General features: G+C 21.2%; 1 protein-coding gene across 5 annotated transcripts in view; it reads right to left on the bottom strand.

Moving 5' to 3' along the window:
- Positions 1 to 24784, bottom strand: part of LOC122508401 (glutamate receptor ionotropic, NMDA 2B) — a 200811-nt gene that overhangs the window by 136510 nt on the left and 39517 nt on the right. The window lies entirely within an intron of this gene.

The raw sequence follows: 24784 nt of genomic DNA, 5'->3' as shown, positions 1-24784 counted from the left end.
GTTTTGTTTGACTTAATAGAAGTTAATTTTTACTAAAATTACTATAATAATACTTTAACACAGAAAATATTAAAAGTATTCACTTTTTAGTATTATTTTTTTCTTTTTTTCCCGTTTTTCTAGCTTCAAAAAAAAGTAATACCATTTATTAAATTTCGAATTAAAACAATTGTAATATTTCGTTGGGGAAAATTTCATGCAAACCGCAAAAAGTCAAATATTTTTGTACAAAATATACTATTTGTATATAAATATTTGTGTCATGAAATAAAAGGTGAAATGTAGTGTATAAAAAAAGAGAAGGGGGAAAATTGTAAACATCAAAGGAATAAATAACAGAGACTAGAAATGTAAATAAGAAATGAACGAGAGAACAAACAGTTCCTTGTTTGATGCGGTCAAATTTTGTGAAAAGAAAAATTTCACACTTCTGTGTGAAAAATCTATTGAATATCTGTCAGACCCAAGGGAAACTTGAAATAAGGTCACGACATTATTCTATCATTGAAGACTTGTAAATTAGTTCAGACACATGTGTGCATATATTCTTTGGCAAACATCATCATTTTTTCAAAGTTCAGAATAAAGAAAGAAAAAAAATTTACTACAAAAGAAATTTTTTCCTTTTTTGTATTATTTTTTTTAACAGTCGTGTCATCTCTTCTTTACACTTTTAGAAAAAAGTAGTAAATATCGAATATAGTCAGACAAAAAGGTTTTAATTTCTTTGTAAGGCTAGTGTAAGTAGTAATGTACGGTTCTAGTCAGACAACTTTAGGTATTATGCTTTTTTCAAGGAAAAAATGGTGAAAAATGATAAAATCAGTGGTAGAAAGTACTTTAAGTCAGACAGGGAGTTATAAATCCAAACCCTTAAGGGATGTGCGAAAACTTTTTACTTTATCTTTAAGTAGGGAAAATGAGTGTTTGTCAGACTTAACTTATCGATTTTCTGTAAATTAGTTATTTAAATTTTAAAATTCAAAATAAAATAAAGATTTAAATTAGCTTAAATGTATTTTTAATTAGATATAAGATTTTTTAAGGATTAAAAGTTAGTTAGTACATCTGCAACAGTTTAATCCCTCTAGAATTAAATTAACATCAGAAAGGATTAAAATTGTGTTCAAAAATTTAAAAAAATTCTCGTCAAAATTTCAATTCTTTTTATAAATAATAAAATTCTTCTCTGATATTCAATTATTTTACAAAATTTTAATCAAATTCTTGTCAAAATTTCAATTATTTTCAAAAGTTATCTAAAATTCAATGATTTTCAATACCTACTATTTCAATAAAATTTTCCAAAAGAATTCCATTATTAAAAAAAATTTGTATAAAATTCTACGCAAACATTCAATTATTTTCATAAATAATAAAATTTTTTACAGGAATTCAATTATTTCCAATTTTTTTCAAATTTCTTCGCAATAATTCAATTATTTTCATAAATAATAACATTTTTACAGAGATTCAATTATTTTTATAAATAATAAAATTCTTTTAGGAATTCAATTATTTTCATAAATAATAAAACTCATTGCAGAATTTCAATTATTTTTAATGCAATTTTAATCGAATTCCTCGAGAAATGTAATTATTCTTAAAAATTCTATTAAAATTCGTCCAAAGAATTTAATGATTTAAAAAATTTGTTGATAACATTTTTTATGAGAATTTAATTTCAAGAAACATGAAATTAATAAATTATTTATTTGCATTTTATTTGTATTTAAATAATTGAGTTCTCGTAGAATTTACTAATAAAAATGGTTTTAAAAATGAATTTTAGTTAAAATTTTAGAGTATAATTAAATATAAAAATCATTATAACGTGGATTTTTAGATATAATTAAATTTTGAAAAAGTTTCAAATTAAAATCATTGAAATTCTTAATTTTTCATATTTTTTGACAAACAATTCTGTAGAATTAATTCTTTTCAAAAGTTTAATAGAATTTTTATTGAAATTATTTCAAGTTTTTAGTTTTTAATATATATTTAATTGCAGAATTTCCGAATGATTGAAATTTTGTAAAATTGAATTTTAAACGAATGAATTTGAAAATTCTCAAAGAACTTTTTTAAAAATTATTAAAAATAATGGATTTACTGAAGAATTCTAGTTAAAAACACTAGAAAAAAATTTAATTTTAGAGAAGTTAGAAATTATTGCAGAAATTCAATTATTTTCAAGAGAAATAAAATTCTTCTTAAGGATTCAATTATTTTTACTAATAATAAAACTCATCGCAGCGTTTTAGTTATTTTTCATACAATTATAATTGAATTCCTTGAAAAAAGTAATTATTTTCATGCAAGTTTTAATAAAATTCGACAAAAGAATTCAATTATTTAAAAATTTGTTACTAAAATTCTATATGAGAATTGAATTTCGAGAAACATTAAATTATTCCATAAATTATTTACTTTTGCATTTAAATAATTAAATTCTTGTAGATTTTTCAAATGAAAATTGATTTTAAAATGAATTTCAGTTAAAATTTTACATAATAATTTGAATATGAAAAACATTATAGCGTTAATTTTTAGAAATGGATTTTTTATGTCAATAGTAAAAGAAAATTTCAGTCAGACATAATATTAGTTAATATTATTGCCACTCCCCTACCGTAAGTAGTTAAATCCAACATTAGTCAGACATTCTGTAATTCTATTATTATAATAATGAAATTACAGAATGTCTGACTAAAGTTTTAATTTTTAATTAATAAAAAATAATTATAGCACTATAATTATTTTTTATTAATTAAAAATTAAAAATTGAAAATTGAAAATTGAAAATTAAAAATTAAAAATTAAAAATTAATTAAATATAATTTTTTAACAAGTAGTAAAAATTAGATATTGTCAAACATAATCCACTAATTTTTTACCAAATTAAAAAGATAATTTTTAAACTAGAGGCTCGTTTTTCTTTCTTTAGGAGTAAATTATTTTTAAATCGTGCAAAAAATCTAGTATTATCGTAATTATTTTATCTCAGTGGTAAAAGTAATTTCAAGCCAGACAAAAGACTGAATATTCTTGTTACATTTTGTCTTAATTAAAAGTAATTTTTAATAATAAAGAAAATTTTTTTTTTTATCTTAATAATTTTTTTTCTCAGTAGTAAATCGAATTTTTAGTCAGACACAGAAAGTGAATTTCCCAAAAAATTATGCAAATTCTCTTGTAATTATAAATCCCACAGTAGTAAACAACCATTTTCAGTCAGACATTTAGTCAGACTTTCTTTAAGCGACTCTTCTAAAGTCGCAAAGTACTAGGAAAAGTAAATTTCAAACTGAAACGAAAAGAAATTTTTTTTCTCACAATCCCTCTTAATCACTTTCTTATCCGAAATAATTAAAAAAGTTTACCTCATATTAAAATATGAGGTCAGCTTCTTTAAATTCAAATATGTATTCGAATTAAAGTTGGCACCGATCAACAGGGAGAGATATAAAAAAAAATTCGGTTGAAATTGTTGTCTTTCTCTTTTTCTATATCTACTTTTTTTGGGATTTTCATCGAAATTAAAATTTTAACACCATGAAAATTATAGTTCTGATGTTTAGTGCTGCGTAAAGTCATTTGAAATTCAAGCCGCAGTAACAGTTGGAATGCGAAATGCCGAGAATACTTGCAAAGTACTTTAGTTGTATCAAAGTTATCATCGTATAACCTGACCCTCAAGGCATCTATTGTGCATGCGACGATAGTGATGCTCGACAACAAATAAACATGTCATAATAATCTCAAGACTTTTATTAAATCTTCTTTTTATGAACTCAAGAAAAATATTTCAATTCTTCCCATACTTTTTCAAAAATTTTATTTTTGTTTATTTTATTTTTTCGTTAAAAAAAATTTCAAAACTGTACGATTGTTAAGTGAGGAATACAAAAAAAAAATTTTTATCTTTTTTATTGTAGTTTAATCATATTCGCCAAAATTTCAATGAAAAAATATCGATCTTTTATCAATTACAAATTAATTTTGATATTCTTTTTCAGGTAAATTTTATTCATCAATTTCAATTGCACTTGAAAATGATAAAATTTCAAATGAAAAATGAATTGCGGCTTTTAGTGAATCCATTAAAATGACATTCAATGTCATTCTCGTTTTACATGAGAATTTTTTTTTGTTTTTATTTTCCCTTTTTGCATTAATTGTTCTCAACATTTACTGTTTATTTAATTTTTTTCGAAATTAATTTTCGTAATGAATTTTATAAATTTCATTTATTTATAACTACTTTTTATTGATACCTATTATTTATTTGATTATTTTTATTTTTGTTCATGTTTTTTTATATTTTTTTATTTTGCTCATTTTTCATTTTCTTTATTTTTTATATTTTTTTATATATAACTATATATTTTTTATTTTGTTTGTTTTTTTTTATTTTATTTTACTTTACTTTCTATATTTCTTTATTTTTTTCCATTGTTGCTTATATTTTTTTAATTTTGTTCTTGTTTAGAAAAAAAGTTCCTCCAAACAAACAAAAAAAAACTGTTTATTTTCTTAAAAGAGAATGAATACATTATTGGAATGAAATTTTCTGTCCAAACTTATCTAAATTCATTGGATTAGAAGAATGAATATGAAAAAATCGTGCCAAGGATACCTTTGAACTGAAAAATGTTTATTTAGGTAAAAGCTTAAAATAATCTCTCTTTTACAATGAAAAACAAGCAAGAGAATTTTAACCATTTTGAAAGCATCGAGTCAGTGTGCCAGAGACCAAGTTTCCATTCCTATAGTATTAATTCAAACAAAAAAAAAGAAGAGAGGAGGATGGGCTAACACACAAAATGGCAACGTTGCTCCACTTTACAAAGATGCATTTCCGTGCATAGAAAATTTCGTTAGACTCCTTAAAACCACCTTAGTAATTCCTTTTCAAACTTCCAAAAGCCATAATACTATTTCAAAAACCAATAATGTTTCAAAAAGGAAAATTAAATTTTAGTCACTCTCTCTCTCTCTCTCTCTCTCTTTTTAGACACATACACACAAAGTAAATATCAAAATTTAAATATTTCCATCTTTAGTTTTAAAGGACAAAGGAAAGTGTTAAAACGGCAGAGAACATGAGATGATGCGATTGAGAATGAACGAGGGCAAGAGAATTTCAAAAGACAAAAGACTAATGCTCAAAAAAAAAGTAAGATAACAATAAAAAGTTTTTTAAGCGGAAGTCGAGAAATAAAGGGAAGAAAAGAAAAATTCAAGTCAACGAGACGATAATGACGACAACGACGACGATGAGAGAGAGAGAGAGAAAAAAAAACTATATATAGAAACAAAAACTTAACGTTAAGCATAACTGGCAAAAAATTCAGAACAAAGATTTAAAAAAGAAGAGATAGAAAAAAGGGAACTTAATAATAGAAGAGAAAAGAGGAAAATAAGGGAGAAATGAGGAATGTACAATAAATGTGAAAAATTTCAAAAATGTAAAATATTTTCTAAACATTGAGAAATAGGAAAAATGTCATTTTTAGAGGAAAAAATAAAAATTAAACATAAAAAATAAAATAAAAACTAAACATAAAAAATAAAATTAAAATTAAACATAAAAATTAAAATTAAACATAAAAAATAAAATTAAAATTAAACATAAAAAATAAAATTAAAATTAACCATGAAAAATAAAATTAAAATTAAACATAAAAAATAAAATTAAACATAAAAAATAAAATTAAAATTAAACATAAAAAATAAAATTAAAATTATACATAAAAAATAAAATTAAAATTAAACATGAAAAATAAAATAAAAGTTAAACTTATAAAATAAAATTTAAATTTAACTTAAAAAGACAAGATCAAAAATAAAATTAAAATAAAATCCATTAATTAAGAAATGAATTACAAAAATATTAAATTACAAAAAAAGAATAAATTGAAAAAAAACCAATAAAAGAATTCATAAAATTCACTTCTGATGTTGTGATATATGAAAAAACTACATGTTTCCTTTTCAATATTAAAAAAATTATATTTTCCATTATTTCTCCTCTCTACAATTTTCATATAATTTAATCAAGCTTATGTCAACACGAACCCTCCAAATGAATAGAAATCAGGACACATTGTGTCCTTTTTTTCTGTTTAAAAAAAAATTTATATCTATTTTATGACAAAATTTTATGCACACTTCTAAAGAACGTAATTTACAATTTACGATATTTCGTTTTAGCGAAAAAAAAAAATTTATTCAAAAAGCAGAAAAATTCTGTCCTTTAATATGCGGGTATATTTACTATTTCAAAAACATAAAAAAAAAATTTTCCACTCTCTAAGAATCTAAATTAGTAAAAATTTCCACTAAATACAAAAATACATAAAAAAAATTTAGGAAAAAAATTCTAAAAGATTTTTCTAAAGTTAATTTTCATTTAAAAACGAAAATTGTTCGAAAACATCAATAACATATAATAATTAAAACTTGCTACTTTATAACTGTAATTTCTTTAAAAATTATTTTCATCATTACGATTATTCATTTCTAGAATTTTCAACTAAAATTCTTCTTTAAGTCCATTAATTTTAATAATTTTTGAAAAAGTTCTTTGTGAATTTTCAAATTCTTTTGTTTACAATTTAATTTTACGAAATTTCGATTATTCTGACATTCTTCAATTAAATATATTAGAAATTAAAAACTTCTAATAATTAAAAAAAATTCCATTAAACTTATTAAGAAAAATTAATTCTATAGAATTCTTAATTAAAAGTATGAAAAGTTCAAATTTTCAAAGATTTTAATTTGAAATTCATTTTCAATTCAATATTTATAAGAAAATTCTACGCGGGAATTCGATTATTTAATTATAAAAATAAATATGTTATTATAAAATTGAATGTTTCTTAAAATTCAAAATTTTATAAAGAATTTTATTGACAAATTTTTAAATAATTCAATTCTCTTGACAAATTTTAATAACATTTTTAAGAATAATATTGCATTTTTCGAGAAATTTGATGAAAATTGTATTAAAAATAATTGAAATTCTCCTAAGAATTTTATTAAAAGTTTTGAAAATAATTAAAATTCTGCCTAGAATTTTATTAAAAGTTTTGAAAACAATTGAAATTCTGACAAAAATTTTATTAAAAGTTTTAAAAATAATTGAAATTCCGCCAAGAATTTTATTAAAAGTTTTAAAAATAATTGAATTTTGGATAAAAATTTTAGTATTTATAAAGATAATTGTAATTTTGACGAGAATTTTTGTAAATTTTGAAACATAATTTGATTTCTGCGAAGAGTTTTATTAAAATTTTTGAAAATAATTTTATTCTTTAAGGAAATTTCATTAAAATTTCATTAAAAATTCATTGAAAATAATACTTAAATTCTAATAAATAAATTGTATCAAAGGTTATTAAAATAATTAAATTTCTTTGATAAATTTTAATAAAATTTTTAAGAATAGGTAATAATTTTTTTTCCAGGAATTTCATTAAAATTATATTAAAAATAATTGAAATTCATCATTGAATTTTATTATTTATGAATATAATTGAATCCCTGTAAAAAAAATGTTATTATTTATAAAAATAATTTGTAAATTTGAATTTCAGTGAAATTTTTATTATTTATGCAAATAATTAAATGTTTACGTAGAATTTTATTAAAATTTTTGAAAATAATTGAATTTCTAAGAAGAATTTTACTATTTTTGAAAATAATTGAATTATTGTAATTGCTTCAAAATTCAATTTGTTTTAGTGTTTTTAACAAAAAAAATTTCAATAAATCTATTATTTTTAATAATTAATTAAATATACATTAAAAAATTTAACTAATTTCGGAAGAAATTTTAAAACTAAATTTTAGTCATAGTCATTGTTGGAACAAAAATTTTTACTCTCTCAGACATTATAGTTTTTTTTTCTCTTTCACTTAATGAAGTAATTAGAAGACTATTCTATTTAAATAGACTAAACTAACTGTGACTAAAGTCTCAATCACTAGTGTGGACCAAGAAAGTAGTTTGGAAATTATTCACACAATTATTGTCACTTATCAGACAAGGTTAAATAAATTGACTTTCAAGCAAACATTAACAATGTTTAAACTTTAAGTTTTCTCTCTGCTTCTCAAACAAGCGTGCTTATTGGAGAATTAATTTAATCTCTCCGAGTTAGCGCCGACATTGAAACTCCAAATATGCTTTTCCAAGATATTCAACTTGATTGGAATTTACTCGCCTTCAAAGAAAACTCTTTTTACTTCATAATTTTTTTATAAACTAAAATTCTAAACTTTTTCAGTAACGATAATTATAGCAATAAAAATAAAAATAATAGACTTAAAGGGTCGAAAAAAACTATATTTTTCACTTCATATTTTTTTATAAACCAAAATTTTAAACTTTTTCAGTAACGATAATTATAGCAATAAAAAAAAAAAAAAAATAATAATAATAATAATAATAATAAACTAAAGGGTCGAAAAAAACTATATTTTCCACTTCATATTTTTTTTATAAACCAAAATTTTAAACTTTTTCAGTAACGACAATTATATCAATAAAACTAATAATAATAAAAAACTAAAGGGTCGAAAAAAAGGATAATTTCTTTTGTTTTTTTTTGTTTTAGTCTAAATGAAGTGTTAAATTGATATTAAATAAATTAACAAAATAAAAAAAAACTATCAAAATAAATGAGTGTTCCTGTAAGTAAACCATACTAATTAATATGAATAAAGAAATAAAAAAGATCAGAACATTTGACATTAATTATCAAAATTTGAGAGAGAATATTTCCTCTAAATTTTGTGGTTATAGTTAATTAGTTATTTAGTTCAAATCAAAGTCAATTAGTGTATGGAATCCAAAATGGTTATTAATTGATAGTTATTAATAATTAATGATAATTAATAAACTCAATGAACCTATCTGTAAATTTTACAAAAAACTTCCTTTTCATTTCGTTAAAATTTCAAGTTAGAGGAACATGAAAAGGGTGAGAGAGTTAACAGATTCAATATTTACTTCTTAGAAACAAGGGATTTCCGCTAATGTTTAATTCAATTTTCTAGTTCGCCACTTGGAAACATTTCCGTTTGATTGCTCTTTTACGTAAACTGAGACATTCCTCTGGAAATTGTAACTTGAAACCGTTCATCACACGCTACATGTTTCGTAAAATAAAAAAAAAAAAATAGTAGAAAAGTAAAATACATTATAAATAGAACGAAATAATTTTAATTTGATAATTTACATATTTTTTTACTTGTTTTTAGTTTTATTTTTAATATTTAGATATTACTTACTTTTCATGAATTTATTTTTCTATTTCTATTTATTTAATTATTTATTTTTCCATTACTTCCAATTTCCATTTTTTATTTATTTTATATTTTTTACATTTATAAATTTTATCTTGATTTATTTTTTCATAAATTTATGTTTCTAGTTCTTAATTTTTACTCTCCCTATTTTTTCTTTATAATTTATTCATGATTTATTTATTTATTTAACTATTTATGATTCTATTTATATTTTTATATTTATTTTTTTTATAAATTTATGTTTCTACTTCTATTTTTAATTTTTACTCTCCCTATTTTTTCTTTATAATTTATTCATGATTTATTTATTTATTGAACTATTTCTTAATATTTATATTCAAAAATTTAATTTTACATTTTTATTTTTACTTTTTATACTAATTGCCTAGAAATTTATAATTCTATCTATATTTCTCATTTTTATGTATTATATATTATTTCTTTTTCAAGTTTGGAAAAAAATTTCAAATACAGAAAAAATTACTTTCTTTGTAAATTCAAAGAATTTTATTTTAAATAAATATCTATATTTTAAATAAATAAATATTCTTTTAGTATTGCAAAGAAAATGTTTGATAAAATATTTAAATGAAGAATTTAATAACAATAAATAAAATATCGAATATTTAAATTTAAACTTTAATTTTTCTTCTATTTTAATGAAATTTCAAATTCGAATTTAAAAAATTCAATTTCACTGAAAACCAAAAGGAGAAAAAAAATTGGAAATTGGAGGCAAAAAAAAGTGTATATAAACGAACCTATATTGCCATGTCAAGGAGAATTTGAAATTGTCGCTGTGGACTGGAATCATGAGATACGGAATTCACAGAACCACAAACCGCAAATCATTTTCAGATTCGGTTAGACAATTCTGTCGATATATGGTTAGGAGTGTATGTAGTTTCCAATATATATGTGTATATAGTTTCCTATATATATGTACAATCTATAACAATTGATATCTAAACCTATTCCCAATATACAGTAAACTTTAAACTTAATTTAAACTTTCGATTGTAAATCTTCCCCGAAGTCATCACCTGTCATTAAATCAATTTCTATTTCTAGGAGTAGCGGGGATCTAGATTTAAAGATCTAAAAAAAAATCCCAGAAAAAAATTCTCTCATTTATTGGTGGTCGGAAAAAAAAACCATTTGTTACTATAATTGGTCACATTTCATTCCCTTCCATTTTAGAAGATAAAAAAAATTTTATTTTCAATTTTCTCGTTGTGTAAATAAAAAAAAGTCCGTTTTAGATAAAACAAACAATTTGGAGAATTTGGTTCAAAAAAGAATTTTTGCATAAAGAAAAAAGAGAAAAAAATATTTTAAAATCGAAAAACTTCGTCCTTTGTGGGTACAATTTTTACGTCGCTGCTTTTTAAAGTTGAGAAAAATTTTAAGGATGCTTTTTTATACATTTTTTTAAAGTTAAAGAGAAAAAGAAAAAGAGAGAAAGAGAGAAAAGACGAGGTCATTTTCAAGATGGTATAAGTATAAAATATTGGAACATGTGTCATATGTTCAACTCATAAAGTTTCTGATAACATTTCACCACGGCTGCTTTTTCACGATATTTCGCTTCTACACCAGAATCGTTGGATCAAGACACTCAATATTGAAACACGTTTCATTTTAACGGCTTAAAAAACAAAATCCAAAGTTTAACCGTAAGTAATAATTTTCAACTCACGACGCCATTTTTAATTTGATACTTTCACTTTAAAAAAAGACTTTCTTTTTTTGTGCGGTGAATTCGAGAAAACTTTTCTTTCAAGCTTTTTCTCCTGAAAGTATTATGAACAAAATTTTTACTACTTGTAAACAAAATTCACTGGATAATAGAAAAAAAAATTGTCTGACTAAAACTAACTTCTACTACTTATTTTAAAAGTAAAGAAAAAATAGAGTGTTTGTTGGTTGACAAAAAAAATTTTCACTACTTGGAATAGAAATTCATTGGACAATAAAAAAAAATAGGCTGACTAAAATAAAATTAATTAATTTTTTTAAATTAATTAAACTTACTTTAGAATTAAGAAAAAAAATTAGTATTTATTGTCTGACTAAAAAAATGTTGTACTACTTGGAAAAGAAATTCACAGGGCAATAGAAAAACACTTGTCCGACTAAAACTAAATTCCACTACTTATTTTAGAATTATGAACGAAAATTGAGGATCTATTGTCTGACTAAAAATATGTTCTACTACTTTTATAACAATTGATAATTATTGCAATTTCAAAACAATTTTCTACATCAAAATGTTTCTACAAATTTCCAAATATTACTATTTGAAACCAAAGACATGGGAGTTAAAATTCTCTGACTAAATACAGTTTCTACTACTTATTTTTTAATTAAAAATAAATATTTATTTCATGTCTGACTAAAATAGTTTCTGCTTCTTATTTTTGAATTAAAGACAATTATTTATTTTATGTCTGACTAATACTAGTTTGTACTACTTAAATACTACATTCAATTTCAAAATAATTTTTAACATCAAAATACTTTTTTAAAGTCTTTAAATTTCAAAATAATTTTACTACTTCAAAAAAAGACAGCGATTAGAAAAAAAAATTCTCTAACTAAATATAATTTCCACTACTTATTTTGTAATTAAAAGTAAATAATCACTTATTTTATACATGTCTGCCCGAAAATATTTTGTACTACTTAAATAATAATTTACAATTCTTCCGAAACGTTGTGTCTGACTAAAAATCACCTTTACTGCTTTTATTTTCTAACTTTAGAATCAGAAAAATTCAGGGCATACTGTTTGATGTAAAAATATTGTTTCCACTAAAACAAAAACTACAAAAAGTTGGCAAAAAATCCAGTCTGACAAAAAATTACTTACACCACTGATATTTCGCTTCTATGCATACGAGAATAACTTTCAATTCTCGAAGCTTTTCTATTCATTTAATAAAAGAGAATTTTTTTTAAAACTTTTCATTGTTGCAGGTCTGACTAAAAACATTTTTACTACTTCAGAAAAAGAGACTGAAAAAAAATCGCTACAGTAATTTCCGAATTTTTAACAATATTTTTCTCGAAAAATTTACTTTTACTTTTGATTTTGGAACTAAAAGAGAAAATAAAAAGAAATTAATAAAAATAAAAAGTAAAAAAAGTAAATATTTCTTGTCTGACGAAAAATGGCTTGTACTACTTGTATACAAGTTTACAATTATTCTAAATTGACATGTCTGACTAAAACTAACTTGTACTACTAATTTTCCATTTTCTTTCTCTATCTACTTGTTTATACAATTTACAATTATTCCAAAATGTCTTGTCTGACTAAAAATCCCTTGCACTACTTGTATGAAAGTTTACAATGATTTTAAATAATCCTGGCTGACTAAAACTAGTCTATACTACTAATTTTTCACCTTTATTCCACATCTATTTATAAATTACACAAACAAAAGAAAAATTGCGAAATAAAAATTACAGTGAATGTCAAAGATTTCAAAATGATTTTCATTTCCAGCTAAAAATTGTCCCTTTCCTCTGCAATTTTTTTTCTTTTTCTTTCTTTTTTTTTTTGGTTGTCTAAGTTTTCTATGGGATATCCGAAGCGTATATAAGTTTATAACTTTCGAATAAGAAAACTTGCAGTCCTTCATTTCGCAAACTTCCGTCTGCACTTTAAGTTTGATCGACATAGAAAGTTGATAAAGCGCGCGAAGAAATATTTCTCAATTTATATTATATTATACGACGAAAGAAAGGAAGAAAAATTCATAGATTTTTCAATTTTTACTTTAATTCTTCTTCCTCTCTCTCTCTCTCCCTCTCTATTTCCGTTAATTTTGAATATAAATCTCAAAAAATGGGAAATGTAGCCAAAGAAAAATTTTTTACTTTTCAAATCAAATAAATAAATAAAAATAATAAGAAAACAAATCATGGATATAATTAAAAAAAAAAACTTTTTTAAAAGAAAAACTTTATGTTTTCTACATATTTAAAATTCCGTGGAAATTTTTTGAAAGTATCGTTCCATTTACATTTATTCGCATATAAATTACATTTGAGTCTCATAAATAATCATATAAAATGGAATATGATATTAACGAAGAGAAGTTGGGAAAAGAAAATATTATAATGTACATGTCGTCTGTTACAGAGAATAATAAAAAGGAAATATCCGTAGGCAAATAAAAATTCTCTCCATATTTCTTGAGACGATCCATATATGTTTTGCCTTTTTGATGTGACTATATCTTAAAAAAAAGTTATAAAAAAACGGCAAAATACATTTATATACAAACAAATGTCATATTCGTAATAAAAAATCATCGTGAGAGTAAAATGGATGTTGATAACCAATTTTTTTCACTGAATGCTAAGAGAAAGTGTACGATTTTTTAATATTCTATAAATTTTCAAATCTTTTAATAAAATAAATATATAACCATAATAAATAATAATAAAAAAAATAAATAATCTATCTTCTATATTAATAAAATCAGACTTCTGTCTGTACATTGCTCTAAGCTTGAAAATTTTTATATATTTTTTCGTTTTGAGACATTAAAATTAGAAAAATGTAAGAAAAAAAATTTCTGTCTATCTGTCTGTTTGTATGCAAAACTTTGTTCGCGCATCAATATTGAAAACGGTCTAACCAATTAAAGTGAAAGTTGGCAGTCTATTCGGTGTTTCAAATTTTTGATAATTTTTAAAAATTTTACATTTTTTACCAAAGTGTGGAGACTATTAAATAAGTAAAGTATTTTTAAAGAGCACAAAAATAATAAAGCTAAATGCCACAAAAGAGAAGAAAAAAAGTTGAATTTTAAGAAATTCGGTTTTTCGAATTTTTGATAATTTTTAATAATTTTTGATTTTTTGCTATAAGGTGGAGACTATTCAAATAGTAATATTTTCCTACCGAAATAACTAATGGTAACTAATTATAATTTTTTTTCCGGTCAAATTAAATTCCCGGCTATTTCCTGATTTTCCAGATTGGTAGAAACAGTGCTAAATGTATTGGTAGAAACTAAACCTGTCTTACCGTCGAAGACGGGTACGACAGCTAGTATAATAATATATATAAATATATAATAATAAAAACAAAATAATAATAATAATAATTACTGCATCAGTAGAAAAAATTATTTTTATTCGCAGAAAAATATTTTCAGTTTTAATAAATTCTTACTATTAGCAGTAAAAACAAATTTTGGTCAGACGAATAAATTCACACTTAGAAAATAAATATAACATTTTTCTCAATTCGAAATTTAGTAGTAGAAATTACGTTTAGTCAGCCAGGGTATTTTTCTAATATTTCCATAGTTTCTGTTTCAAGTAGTAAAAGTATTTTCAGTCAGACAATGTTCTCAAAATTTTAGCATTTTGATAATCAGTAGTAAGAACTATTTTTAGTCAGCCAAGACGGTTTCTAAAATTAGTAAATTATCATACAAGTAGTACAAAACATTTTTAGTCCGACCAATTTTATGCATAATTTTTGTTTCTTAATAACAAAAATTGTTTACAAACTCATTCCTTTATTTTGGGTAAAAAAACATTACATATTCGACTGTATCTTAATATTTTTAGAGAAAATTTTCAATTTTCATAAGGAAATAATTTACATAATTTCTATTTCTTAATTACAATTGTTTCAATAAAATTTATAGTTTTGCAAAAATAAAGAAACAAAATGTTTATAAATTCTATTTGACAATTGCAAATTTTAATTAAAAATTAAAATTGAAAATTTTTGAACTTTTAGAAAATAAAGAAACAAATTTCACTCAAAAAAATGTTCATTTACATTTATTTACGAATTTCTTTAATTGCAAAATTATTCAAAAACATCAATAACTTCTTTTTTAAATAAATATTTAGTTATTATTGCTTTTATATAGGAATAAAGATTTTAAAAAATTTTAAATTTAAACCTTTTTGAAAATGAAACAACTTTAAAAATATTGTCATTAAAAATGAAGATATCGATTACTCCGAGTCGAAGACTCGGAGTGATCGATTTCTTCATTTTTTATAATAATTAAAGATGTTCGAGAGATAAAATAATTATTTTATATTATAAGAATATTGTTACTGTAACTTCTTCAAAATTATTTTCATATTCAATTATTATCTAAAATTTTAACTAAAATTCATTTTTAAATCAATTTTTTTTAGAAAATTCTATGAGAATTCATTTATTTAAATGCAAAAGTAAATTATATAATTGAATGTTTCCTAAAATTTATTTCTTATAAAGTATTTTATTAACAAATTTTCAAATAATTGAATTCTTTTGACAAATTTTAATAAAATTTTTAAGAATAATTGCATTTTTCGAGAAATTTAATGAAAATTTTATTAAAAATAATTTTAATTCTGCTAAAAATATTATTTAAGAGTTTGGAAAATAATTTAAAATTCTGTCAAGAATTTTATTAAAAGTTTTGAAAACAGTTAAAATTCTGTCAAGAATTTTATTAAAAGTTTTGAAAATAATTGAAATTCTGCTAAGAATTTTATTAAAAGTTTTGAAAATAATTGAATTTTGGAGAAAAAATTTAGTATTTATAAAGATAATTGAAAATTGTTTCAAGTAATAAAAATATTTTCAGTCAGACAAATGTTTTTTAGATTTTAGAATTCTGAAAATAAGTAGTAAAAACTCTTTCCAGTCAGACAGGGCATTTTGAAATATTTTTAATTTAATCACATAAGTAGTACAAGAAATTTTTTTAGTCAGACTGTAATTATAAAAATAAATTTTCGTTGAATTATTAGTTTCTCACACTGAAAAATAAGTAGAAATAGCAAATTTTAGTCAGACATAAATAAGAATTAAGAAAATTAAAAAATAATAGCTAAAAAATAGAAATAAAACTGAAAAATTTTTTTTGCAAATGTAGAAAATTTTTATAAATTGTATTTTTTTTGACCTCCTTTCAAAAAAATATGAAAAAAGAATGAAAGTAAACAAAAATTTTGCGTTATTATCCAAGATGATATAATGGCGTAATATTAGACATGAAGTATGGCGCACGTTATTGTATACTAAAGATCAAATCTTGACAATACAGTGACGTTGATATTAAAAAAAAATCCATTGTTTAAAAAAAACCACATAAATTGAATGAAAAAATAAAGAATTGCAATGAGAAATTGAAATAAAAAATATAAATTTCTCTATGAAGAAAATTTTAATTTATTAAAAATAATATGAATTATAAATACGATTTAAATGATTTTCTATTTTTTAAATTTCTCAACAGCCATTATTATTTTTTTTTGATTTTCATTTTTTAACATAGAGAAATGTATCTATAGTTTCACAATGATTTGTGTAAATTGCTTTTGGAATTTTGGAGATTATCTTGGCAAAATGCAAAATCGAGATACGCCTGAGGCAAATTGCTAAATTCGCATCAACCACATGTATTACGATTGTGTAAATGAAAACAATGTCCATTATTAATACGTTCGCAAACTCATGGTCATAAACAGGAGTAAATAGTATTGATATATTATAATCTTAATCTGACACTAATGACAGTTTATCGATATTCTTCAATTTATAAATAATTTGCTATGTTTTTCGCAATTTTTTTTTCTTTTTTTTCTTCTGTTATTATTTTTCTCTTTTTTTTTTATTTTTTTGTTTTTTTCGGTTTTTTCTTTTTTTGTCTTTCTTTCCTTCTTCATTATTTTTTTCCTCATTGATTTTTCCTTTTCTTTTCTTTTTTTCTCTTTATTTATTTTCTACGTTCATTTCTTCATCATTTTTCCCCATTGAAACTGTATAGAATTTTTTTTTTCTTTTTAAAAAATAAAATCCTCAAGTGCAAACTGGTGGATTTTGTGATTTTGATAGTTTCTCCTGACAAGAACCAATAAGTATCCAATATATCTTCTTTAAAAGTGTCCTTTGGAAATATGTCTCCAGAATAAATATCTATAGTGACCACATAGTTTTTGCACTGCACGAACTTTTCTAAAACTCATCTCTTAAACTTTTATTTCACTGGATTTTATTTGACTCGATGGGAAGGTTGGAAATTTTTCCTCTCAACTACCATTAAAACCAAGGCAAAAAAAATAAACTATTATTTTTTAGTACCTTTAACTCTTCTTTCGCATAAAATTATATTTTCCTCATTACTATTATTATTTGTAGTATAAAATTAACTTCTACCACTGAATTTCGAATTAAAAGAAGATTAATATTTATTGTCGGACTAAAAATGTTTTGTACTACTTGTATAATAATTTACAAACTAGAAATAATTCGCGCTCGGCTAACTTTTTGCTTACTTTTTTAATATGTAATTTTAAAGAACTTAAATTTTTGAAAAATTTTAATAATTCATCAAAATCTTCTAAAATTAGTTAAATTTGACAATATATATTTAATTAATTATTAAAAACAATGGATTTATACAAGAATTTTAGTTAAAATCACTCAAAAAATTGAATTTTAAAGAAGTTATTATAAGAATAATTGCAGAAATTCAATTTTATTTTTAAAAGTAGTAAAATTCTTCTCAGAAATTCAATTATTTTCAAAATTTGAAAAAAATCTAGTCAAAATCCAAATTATATTTATAAATAATAAAATTCTTCTTCAAAATTCAATTATTTTCAAAAAATTTCCTCATTTCAATAATTTTCAATATCTCTACTATTTTAATAAAACTGCCCCAAAAGAAATCAATTATTTAAAAAAAAATTTAATAAAATTGTACGCAAACATTTAATTAATTTCATAAATAATAAATATTTCACTTGATTTCAAATTTACAAATTATTTTCATAAATAATAACATTTTTTTACAGGGATTCAATTATTTCCATAAATAATAAAATTCAATGCTAAATTTCAATTATTTTTTTTAGTACAATTTTAATGGAATTCGTCGAAAAAAGTTATTATTCTTAAAAATTTTATTAAAATTTAATTTATCAAAGAAATTTAATTATTTTAATAACCTTTGCTACAATTTATTTATTAGAATTTAAGTATTATTTACAATGAATTTTTAATTAAATTTCCTTAAAGAATAAAATTATTTTTAAAAATTTTAATGAAATTCTTTGCTTAATAATTCAATTTTTTTCAAAATGATTTTAATAAAATTCTTTGCAGAAATTAAATTATGTTTAAAAATTAACTTAAATTCTCGTCAAAATTTCAATTATCTTTATAAATACTAAAATTTTTCTCCAAAATTCACTTATTTTGAAAAATTTTAATAAAATTCTTCGCAGAATTTCAATTATTTTCAAAACTTTTAATAAAATTCTTAACAGAATTTCAATTGTTTTCAAAACTTTTAATAAAATTCTTGGCAGAATTTCAATTATTTTCAACATTTTTAATAATATTCTTGGCAGAATTTCAATTATTTTTAAGACAATTTTTATTAAATTTCTCGAAAAATGCAATTATTCTTAAAAATGTTATTAAAATTCGTCAAAAGAATTCAATTATTTAAAAATTTTGATGATAAAATTCTTTATAAGAAATAAATTTTAAGAAACAATCAATTAAATAATTTACTTTTTCATTTAAATAATTCAATTTTCATAGAATTTTCAGAAAAAAAATTGATTTAAAAATGAATTTTAGTTAAAATTCTAGATAATAATTGAATATGAAAATAATTTTGAAGAAGTTACAGTAACAATATTCTTATAATATAAAATTATTTATTTATTTCTCGATCATCTTTAATTATTATAAAAAATGAAGAAATATTAAATATTATTATTTTATTATTTTTATTATTAAATATTACTATTATTAACAATATTTTCAAAATTCTTTAATTTCAAAAAGGTTTGAATTAGAAATTTTTTAAAATCTTTATTCCTATATAAAAATAATAATAACTAAATATTTATTTAAAAAAGAAGTTATTGATGTTTTTTAATAATTTTGCAATTAAAGAAATTCGTCAATAAATGAAACAGATTTTTTTTTTGAGTGAAATGTGTTTCTTTATTTTCTAAAAGTTCAAAAATTTTCGATTTAATTTTTAATTAAAATTTGCAATTGTCAAATAGAATTTATAAACATTTTGTTTATTTATTTTTGCAAAACTATGAATCTTATTAAAACAATTGTAATTTATAAATAGAAATTATGTAAATTATTTCCTTATGAAAATTGAAAATTTTCTCCAAAAATATTAAGAGACAGGAATATGTAATGTTTTTTTACCTAAAATAAAAGAATGAGTTTGTAAACAATTTTTGTTATTAAGAAACAAAAATTATGCATAAAATTGGTCGGACTAAAAATGTTTTGTACTACTTGTATGATAATTTACTAATTTTAGAAATCGTCTCGGCTGACTAAAAATAGTTTTTACTACTAATTATCAAAATGCTAAAATTTAATAACCTTGTCTGACTTAAAATGTTTTTACTACTTGAAACAGAAACTATGGAAATATTAGAAATTACCCTGACTGACTAAACGTGATTTCTACTACTGAATTTCGAATTGAAAAAAATGTTATGTTTTAATGTTATGTTATGTTATGTTTTAATTTATTTTTCCTCTTTTCTTTTTATTATTAAACTAAGAAATGTTTAATATCAAGACTATGTCAAGTAAAATTCTATTTCGTCTGCAAATTTAAAATGAAAGCAGTTACAAAGCATTATTATCATTCAGAATAATAATACTTTTTGCACTCGATTAGAAGAAATTTTCATTATAAATGACTGTGGATCTAACCTTACTCAATCTATTCTAATGAATAATTCAACGCTCATTTGAGTAGATCTCGAGGGATTTAAGTCGAGCATTCTACTGCTTTTTTTTTGTTCCTCAAAAGTTGCTTTACTGTGATAATTTTATCCCTTTAGTATCCCGAGAATGGCGTGGCTAGAATTCCTTTATAACTGCGATTGTCGTTTAAATAATAAATGAATATAGTTTTCGAATCATTTTTTAAATAACTGACGACATAGAATGAATGATAAAAATTTATTTTAAACGTTTATTATTTATTAATTTTTATTTATATTTATTTTGAAATGAAAAAAAAAATTATCAAATTATTATTATTGTTATTATTACATTTATTATTATTAATATTCATTATTATTATTATTAAACATAATAGATAAAAGTAACTAAAAATTAATTATAAACCAACTTAAACGACTTTTTTTCATTTCCGAGTGAAAATAAGAAGAAAAATATTAAAAAGAAAATTTAAAAACGATTCTTATTGTATTGTGAGTAGGACAAAAATCCAATATCGCGTTAAATTAAAATACCATTTTATATTTTTTTTTGGATCCAACAAAAATGAAAAAAGAATATGAAATTAACCTCGACGATGATGCCAGAAAGATAGTACAAATCTGTATAATATCGTGTTAGGATTATTTATAGTTTTTTGTTGTAAATATGCGACGAAAAAAAAGAGAATGATAATAGTAAAAAATAAGTAGATAAGCGAATATCGTAAAAGAAAATAATACTACTTGTCTCTCTTTTTAATACTACTTTTTTTTCTTCTTCTTCTTCTTGATCTTATGTCAGAACTTTTTGCATTTACTCTATACACAACTTTTGTGCGCGAGATAATCGAATTCCAAGCTCAACTCAAAAGCAATTCGAACGTGATTTTGTTCCTCAACTATCATGAGTGGTATTCAGTACAATATTAGTCTTGGAATCTTGTTCATGACAACATTTTTTCCTTTTAATAATAAATCCGAAATAAAATGACAATTCTAGGTAAAATAATTGGAATAATAACAAAATAATATTAACATTTACATATTACGCGCGGAACGTGATATTCAATTTATTATTGTTAAGCAAATTACAAAAATTTTTCTTTTTAAATATAACTTTTTAAAAATAATTTCATAATAAAAATTTTAATTTATATATTAAGTACAAAATAAATTATTACTGTTCATATTTTCAAAAAAAATTTTTAAATTTCACGAAAGAATTCAATTATTTTCTAAAATTTCAATAAATCCTTCTTCTAAACAATTGAATTATTTTTTTAAATAGTAAAATCTTTACAAAATTTCAATGATTTTCAAAATAGTTTTAATTAAATTCCTCAGATGATATCAAATATTTTTCAATATTTCCATTTTCAATTATTTCCTAAAATTTTAATAAATTCTTCGAAACAATTCAACTATTTTTATAAATACAAAAATTCTTTGCGGGAATTAAATTATTTTAATCAAATTTAAACAAAAATAAAAGAATTTAATTATTTTCAAAAATTTCCATAAAATGCAATTTTAACAAGAACGTAAAATTCTCAAAAAAATAATCCAATTATTCTCAAAATATTTTTAAAAAATTCTATATAAAAATTAAATTACTTTCAATGCAATTTTTAAATATATTCGTCAAAAAAATTGAAAGTATTCAATTAGTTTCAAAAAATAATAAAATTCTTGTGATGAATTCAATAATTTAATTATTATTATTATTCCTCGAAAAAATTTCATTATTTTCAAATATTTCTATAAAATTCTTCATAACAATTTAATTACCTATTTCTTAAAATTTTAATAAATTCTTCGAAACATTTTAATTATTTTTATAAACAGTAACATTCTTCGCAATAACTCAATTATTTTCATAAATAGTAAAATCCTTTGAATAGCAACTCAATTATTTTCAAAACAATTTTAATTGGATTATTTTAATTGAAGAAGAATGTTGTTATTTATAAAGATAATTGGGATTTTTACAAAAACTTTTTTCAAATTTTGTACATAGTTGAATTTTATAAGAAGAATTTTTTTTTCCTTTTTTTAAATAATTGAATTTCTGCAATTATTTATTTATTTATTTTCATTTAATTTTATATTTATTTTTATTTAATCAACAAAAATTTTAATTAGAAAATTTTCAATTTCTATTATTTTTAAAATTGCCAATTTTATTTAAAAAAGGTAGTAATAATAATAATAATTATTATTATTATTATAATTATAATAGTTATAGTTACAGAATAGAGAATTATAGAATGTATTCCCTCATGCTACATAATTTATGTTTTGCATCAAAATTATAGTTATGTACCTAATAATAGTAGAATAATGACGTTATAAAATAAATTTCACAATCTTACAATTTCAAAGCACTTTCATTAAAAACAATTTTAGAAAATAAATTATTTAAAATAAATATTAAATCTAAATAAATTATTAAAAGTTAACTTATTAAATTTCAGGAAGAATTAAAATTGAACATTTAGACAATTTTCCTCCTCAAATTTATGGGAAGAGAATTTATTTCTTTTTCGCTTCACTTAAAAATTATAAACAGAAAAAAATGTCTTCCTGCAAAAAACTTTGAATTCAAGAAACAAAAAATAAAAACAGTTATATACATTTCGAATTTTTTTTACAACCAAATCAAATAGTAAAAAATAAAATTTTAAATTTCTTTGAACTATATATAGAAACACGTATAGTCGTTTTAATTAAAGAACAATCAATTAAAATGGTTCTCTCAATTCTTTCAACAAGGAATTAATTAGAAACAAAAAAAAAAGAATTTGAGGTTTCAGTGTGGTTGGAATTTTTTTTTCTTTTCGTTTTTTGTATAATTGACATTCCTTGTTATAAAATTAGTGAAAAACCGAAATAGGCGAGGAAAGGCGAGTACTTTAAAATAAAACCTTTTATCACAAAATTGGTCTCAAATGTTAAAAAATAAAAGTGGAATTTAAATTCAGAAAATGAAACAGGTTGTTTGAAGTACTACTCTATTTTTATTTTCGAAAAAAAATTTCACCTTTGCTGTTTTGAAAAAAGATTTCTGGTTTGGAAGCAGATGGAATAATTTCAGAAATTTCTCAATGTAAATTTAATTAAAACAGCTGAATTTATTACAACAGTAAAGAATATTAATAATAGTGCAATAATAATATTATGTAAATGAATTAGTAAATTAATAAATTAATAAATTAATAAATTAATAAATTTAATAATTAAATTAAACATATAAAGTTAAATTTTAGTCGCAGACACTTTGTTTTAACAAAATGTAAATGTCTTTTAACAAACATTTATAGACATAATATTAATTAAATTAAAATGAAATTCTAAAATAAAATTAAACACAATTTAAAATTTATTTTAATTACGATTTTATGCGATTAATAAAATTAAATTAGTTTCAAAAAATTCTATTAAATTAAACAGAATTAAGTAAAACTAAATAAAATTAATTTAACTTAAATAAAATTAAATAAAACTAAATAATAAAAAATTAAATTAAATTATTTAAATTACATTAAAATTATTGATGTATTTTCAGAATATTTTCATAATATTAAAAATAAATTACGTTCGTAAAAATCAACAACGCTTGATTAACTGTTAATTCCAGTCGTTAGCTGCTATTTTTTCGCCTTATCTTGAACCTTAAACCTTAAATGTTTGCTTTACAAACTGTTAAACTTTATTTCACGTTAGAAACTTTTTGCAAGTCATTTCACTTTATAGAGTTTATTGGTCGAGATAAAACACGCAAAATATTTCCGATTCTAATCTAATTATTTTTAAACCACACAATTTTTTATGGAAATTATTTTTTTAACAGCCACTGCAACTATTCTAATTTTTTTTCTTATCTTTTATTTCAGCATTTATTTTTCATTTCTCGATTTTTTTTTCAAGTTTAAAAGAGATGGGAAATTTTTTATTTCTCTGTAAACTGAAAAATAATTTTTTTTTATCTTAAAACTCATAATTGTTGGTTATAATAAGGTTTCAATTTTCTTTCGCAAATATTTTATTTTGATATGAGAAAACAAATAAGCAGAGGATAATATCTATTGACTCTGTTGATAATCTGAAGTCCCATTAAATTCTCTAATAATTCCAAGGTTATTTATTTATTTTTAAATTTTTTATTTTTCACATTTATTTTTTTACTTTTGTTTACTTTTCTTTACTTTTTTTTACTTTTTTTTACTTTTTTTTACTTTTTTTACTTTTTTGATGAATTTCAAATATTATTGACATTTTTTAATTTTTATACTCGTGCATTGGAAAAGTTTTAAAGATTTAATTGTTTTTTAAATAAAACTATTATTAAAATGAATTTTTTTCCTTTTATTATGTCAAACGTACTTTCATAAAATTAATGAAACGAATTACGAGGCAAATTTTTTCATTTGAAACAAAATTGAATTATAAATTATAACCGAACAAGAAAAAAAGTTGCGTTTTGTTTCTATTAAACTTTCACAATGTCTTCACTCAGATTTTTCTTTTTCAACAAGATTTTAATGAAAAATGAAAATTAAAAATAATTCAAACTTGAAAAATTGTGATAATTAGCGTAAGTTTATTCTATAAAAAACCGTCTTTATTAAACTATAAACTTTTTTTTCTCCATTAACTAAAAAATAGATGATTCAATGGACTCTCTTTCGGTAGAAAGAACTTGTAC

This window comes from Leptopilina heterotoma, unplaced genomic scaffold (assembly GCF_015476425.1).
Source record: "Leptopilina heterotoma isolate Lh14 unplaced genomic scaffold, ASM1547642v1 Lhet_54, whole genome shotgun sequence".
NCBI classification, from domain to species: Eukaryota; Metazoa; Arthropoda; class Insecta; order Hymenoptera; family Figitidae; genus Leptopilina; species Leptopilina heterotoma.
This window is presented reverse-complemented; position numbering and strand designations above follow the sequence as displayed.